This window comes from Amblyomma maculatum, chromosome 1 (assembly GCF_055883805.1).
Source record: "Amblyomma maculatum isolate TAMU_Amacu chromosome 1, ASM5588380v1, whole genome shotgun sequence".
Taxonomy (NCBI): domain Eukaryota; kingdom Metazoa; phylum Arthropoda; class Arachnida; order Ixodida; family Ixodidae; genus Amblyomma; species Amblyomma maculatum.
This window is the reverse complement of record NC_139344.1, coordinates 9,117,111-9,122,713: the sequence shown is the minus strand read 5'-3', so window position 1 is coordinate 9,122,713 and position 5,603 is coordinate 9,117,111.

Below are 5,603 nucleotides of genomic sequence, written 5' to 3'. Positions count from 1 at the left end.
CTCGCTTTTGACATTGTTTTACAGTGAGCTTGATATGTCGAGTAGTTGTTGCTCAGCGTGCATGTTGTCATATAAAGATTTCTGCATAATGAAAGGAAACAAGCACTTTTCTACTAATGTTGAAAATGTGCTGCAAGCCAAGACCAAAATTGTGAAATATGAAAAAGTGTACCTGTCGCAAATAATCATGAAGTAATCATTATATGAAAGCTCCAACTTTGCCCTCTTTCATATTGAAAGGACCTACACAGTCTCAACGACTAATTTTTTAGCAAGCAAGCATGTACATGGCCACGTAGTTTGCATGCTCTCTTAGAGCATCTGTTCACGCACTGGCTCCATGTGCTTCTACAAGCTCGCACAAATACGCGACCAGCTCATTCTCATTCAATCTTGCACAGTGGCTGTGCGTGCTTCTGTGAGCTCGCTCATGGGCTCATTCAAACTCACAAGAACTTGTACAATCTCATGCGTTCCTGCACAGTGGCTCTATGTGCTCTCATAAATCCACGTTTAATCTCCCAAGAACTCACATATTCTTATACATTCTCATTCACTCACACACTTTCTTGTACAGCTCACATACAGTTTTTTCAGTAGAAAAGAAATCGGATTAGCACGGCGCCTGCGCGTTATGTGTGACTCATGAGTGCAGCTAACAACTTGCGAAACGCGGCGCTACTGTTGCCGTACGCGCCGATACCCAGAGGTCAAGGCACACTACATTTTGCAAGCGGGGTTGGGCCGCTGACCCGGCCTCACCCTACAAATCCCGCATTTTGCTTTTGACAGTGCATCGCCCAGCAAAATTTTAAAAGGGCGAACTGCGATAAACTTACCGGGTCTGGGAAAGCCAGAAAAAAACATCGTAAATCATATGGCCATAAACTATTGCTTATAATGCGGGATTTCGGATAAACCAATGTAGGGATGGGCTGCTTCTGCCGGCCACGCCTGCTTCGGGGCAACAAAATGTGCCTGGCAGACTCGCTATCGGAGTGTACGGTAGGAACAGTGCCGCGTCTCGCAATTTTTGCCACGGTCCATGAGTCGCTTTCAACTTCGCAGCGCGATGAGAGAACATTAACGCTTCGTAGCTTCAGAAAGCCCCTCAAAACTTTAGAGGGGCTATTAATTTTTAACTCCATTGCAAAGCGTCCGAGTTGCCGACTGCTACACATCCACCTGTGAACGAACAGCATGATGGCGTTCCACTAATCACGGAAACCGGTAGTAGTGGCGCTTGGCAGATGCAGGGCCCCTATAGAATATATGATAAATTATGGCAGCCGTTTCTGGCTCTCATTAACGACCTGCAAACATTTGTTGAAAACTGTGCACTCTTACTTAAGTGACACGCGCCATGACACCTTGGTAGACCGTCTGAGATGTTCGAAGAAATTATTCTCACATAAGGTATCTCGCTGCGTTTAGCATTCCATATAGGGCATTATCCCACATTTTCATAATGGATTTTTTTATCCATCTGCTGAACAGGTTCTAGAGCCCAAAGTGAAAGTATTAGAAGTGTGCCGGAGCGCCACGTTGGACAATAATGTTCTTCTGAAGACGAAGAAAACACTCATAGGAGCCCACAGTAATGTGACAGCCAATGAGGTTGCTGATAGACTAGCTAAAGAATCTCGGAATGGCCCTGTATTGCCCATCCTCCCGGCAACAGCGTACATAACAGCAGCACGATTTCGTAGGCGTTCCTTATTATGCACGCTGTCTGGATCTGTTTTATCATCGGACGACTACCTGCATCTCAAGTATTCCTGGAATAGGAAATCATGTCAATCAAAGCAAACTGAGGTCTCACTAACCAGGCTACGCTGTAGTATTCCGCCCCTAAATTCCTATATGCACAGATCTGGTTTGGCGCTTTCTCCCGTCGGCGCATTTTGCGGGGAAACGGAAACAATAGATCATTTCTTGCTATTTTGCCGCAGTTTTTCCACGATGAGAAAACGGTAATTGGAGAACCCGTTACAACAGCTGGGTCTTAATTTGAGCAGCCAGATTTTATTATCGTTCGGTGCCACCCTGCTTGCTTTCAGCCACAGATCTATTTTTAACGACATTCGAAACTTTTTAATAGGCTTTGCTCGCTAATCGGCTTTGATTTTTTATTCTGTACATATAAATCTTAGTGTTCTCCTACTGCGTGCGTTAGTAATTATCCTTTTTTATTTTGGTTTTTCATATTTACATTTCCTTCTCAATTACTTAGCAATTATTTCTATTTATTTTTATGCGATGTAGTTATACATCTCAAAATCTAATATCTCTGCACCCCAATTCTTGGCCGATTCCGCTGTGTGGGTATGTGCCACCCAATTAGAGGAGAACAACAACAACCGGCTGCTTTATCCCGTAACACCAGCTTCCGAAGCACCGTGCGCGTGTGGTACTGATTCTCGTGTGACCTCCGGTGGAGCCAAGTCAAATATAATTTGCGTCCATTGCGGCCAAAGGTCAAGACTTTGATACCGATGGTGTGCGGCCGTGGAAAGCGCAAATGTGCAGTTGTCGACGGTGGCGAGCACGGTGAGGATGTCGTCGCCAGCGCTTCTACGGCCACTAGTATCTCGTCAAACAGCGACACCCTCTCCGCTGTCTTTCAGAACGAAAAACAGGACTCCGGACTTCAATTATAATCTACAGCGCCGCCTGGGAAGAGTCCAGACTAGCTCTAAGGACGACCCTAGCAAAAAAGACCAATAGGGAGCGGTATTGGTTCTATAAGAATCGGTATTGGTTCTGTAGGTATTCTATGTGTTTTATCTGCATTTCTATGAGACTTATTCAGAAACTCATAAATCTTATAGACTGGTACATACTTGTCCTATAGGCACTAGTATTGGTTTCATAGGTTTATCTGTGGGTTGTATAAGAAAAGTATCAGACCAGTGCAGAAGCCCATACATCTTATAGGCTGATACATGCTTGTCTTATAGACCACTACATATTGGTTCATGTGTCTGATACATCAGTATGCCTTGGGTCTTGCATGCAGGATCAATACGTTGGAGATTTTAGGTCTTTGTCATTGTTTCCTTTTCCATCTCGGACACATCCCCAAAACTCACGCATTCATCCCGTTTATTGAGTGTTGCCGTAACGTACAATATTAGCCGCAATAACAATTGAGAACGCCGCGACACAAAATATTCTCACCTAATTCTGCGCGCGGTCTCAACAAACTACGTACGGTTGGAGCCGCAAGACGCGCGACGCTGTTGCTACTGGATCACTGAATGGAGATGGGAAAGCACGCTGATATAGCACGGTTCTGTCGGGGCCCAGCTTAGTCACAATCACCTACATGTGCAGAGCAGGGCGGTGAAATGGATTGAGTGGCGCGCGTCCAAGCAACTGCAACCGCCGCCGAAGCGAAAGGAGTCGACATCGAGCACTCGACGAGTACGGCTCGAGCTGCCGACGCGGTAGCGCGATGCCGGCGGTGCTTCGCAGCGGAGAGGTAGGTTTCCTTTCTCTCACTCCTACTCTCGCGCAAGCGTTCCCGTGCTGGCCTCTCTCATCCTCCTTTCCACCTCTCCTCTGGGCGCGCATGCGCAGCTCCGTAGAGGGATTGACGCTGGCGCGATCGCTGATCGGGCTGGCCGCAGTTCGGTCGGTTTCCTGTGTTTATAAGTTTTGCCGTTTTTCGGGGTGCTTCTCGAGGATATCAACGTTCCAGCGCACGTTCACTTTTTGATCAGGTGCGTGTGCATCACTTGCAACTTCGGGCTGACGTTTATACTTTGTCAGTGTATGATGTGGCTTTGCGTTGCAGAATGTCGTTGCCTGCGCGCCAACAAAGGAATTTGAATCGCGCGCGGTGTGATATAACGCAGCGTCGAGTTTGAAAGTTGTCGGTACGATTTCTTGAAAGTATTGATGGAACTTTTTAGCGTTAATCTGTTTTCGAATATCGTGCGCACTGTGTTCAAGTGGCAGAAGCTGTGGTGAGGCGCAAGGCGGAATGTTGGTTCAGCAGCTACCTCGGCGTTCAATAATGGCGGCGCCTTTCCTAACTGCCTCCGCATGAATACGCGCGCAATCGCGGTTGCCGGTATATGCAGTATATGTGTGGACCGATTTTTTGAAGTCGTGGTAATGTCGCGCTCTTGAAATCGCTTATTTTTCAAGCTGTAACGCAATTTTTTATTTCTTTCAGGTACCTTAGTATTCGAGAGACATCATCGGGCCGAAATCCGCAATCTTGGAATCGAGGGCTACCTGGATGCAGTCAATGTTTGGATTATGTGCCAGTATGCGTTGCCGCTGTCATTGTGGATTAAAATGTGTATACATGCACCTGCTGCGTAACTCATCCCTAGAAAATGTAACATAGCTGCCCTCTCCTTTCAGGTGTCCGGAGAGGTAAACACCCGCAGCTACTCGATGAGACCAATATTCCATAGGGCCTACAAAACCAAAAGGAAGCCTACTGGTTTTGTAGGTCTATCAGATTATTGACAGCTATGGGTGTACTAGCCTTACAGACCTATCAGTTTTACCAGATGCCATAGGACCGATAAAACCATAACCTATACGACCAGTAAACAATTGACCTATAGAACCGATACTCCAGCAGACCTGTAAAACCAATAGGCTAGGATACCCATAAGACCAATACTCTGGCAGACATATAAAACCAATATCAATAATCTGATAGGCTATTAGTTTTCTATTGGATTTTTTTGCTAGGGGAGCTACTGGATCGGCTAGAAGTCATCAACAAGGGTGGCATGAATCACAGAGCGCGCCCTCAAGATGTAACACACAATGTACTCACTCTTGGCGCAGGTGGTCAGCAGTCGCAGGGAGGCACACAATGTGCCGGAGTAGGAACTGCGGGCGCGGATGAGCGAGATCGAGGTCGAACGAAGCAAGCACCACACGGTAGTGAGCGAGCTGCATGCCATCATCCGCCGCATGGAGGCCGAGAAGGCTGCCTGCAAAGAAAAGTTGCAGGTCTTGCTCACCGAGAATAAGGAGCTCGAGAAGAAGGTGACAAATATGCACAAGCAGCACGTGCGTGTATTTCGCACTTGATTGCCTGTTGTCAAGATAGAGGCGGCCGAGGTGCAGAGCTCAAAGAGCCTGCCTATTCTGGGCGCTCAGAAGTTGGCCCGCGAGTGCACGAAGTTCGTAATCTCGGAGGTGACCAAGGCCAAAGTCTCCGATATTCTCAATGATTCCAACTTCGAGAAGGTCAAGGACTTGTTCTTGCAGTGCACCTCGCAGAACCAGGCGCTCCAAGAGAAGGCGAATGAGACTGAGCAGCAACGGTCCGCTAAGCTGTCAGAGTGGAAGTCAACTGAGGCCTCTCTGCGAAACGACATCCAGCATTTGATCCAGCAGAGGGACGAGTACTTGATGATGCTTAGGGGATACCAAGGAGATTTCGCAGTCGTGGAGGGCAAGTCTGAGGGTTCCACTAAGTGTGTGAGGGCGCCTGACAATCCCGAAGCGCCGGGAGCCTAATTGCGAGATGAGAATGTGCCACCTGGCTGAAGTTTATTTCAGCGGCACTCCAACCTCCCTTTTGTCGCACGGCAGTGCCAACAACCTTTCTTGCCAAGACAAGAAAA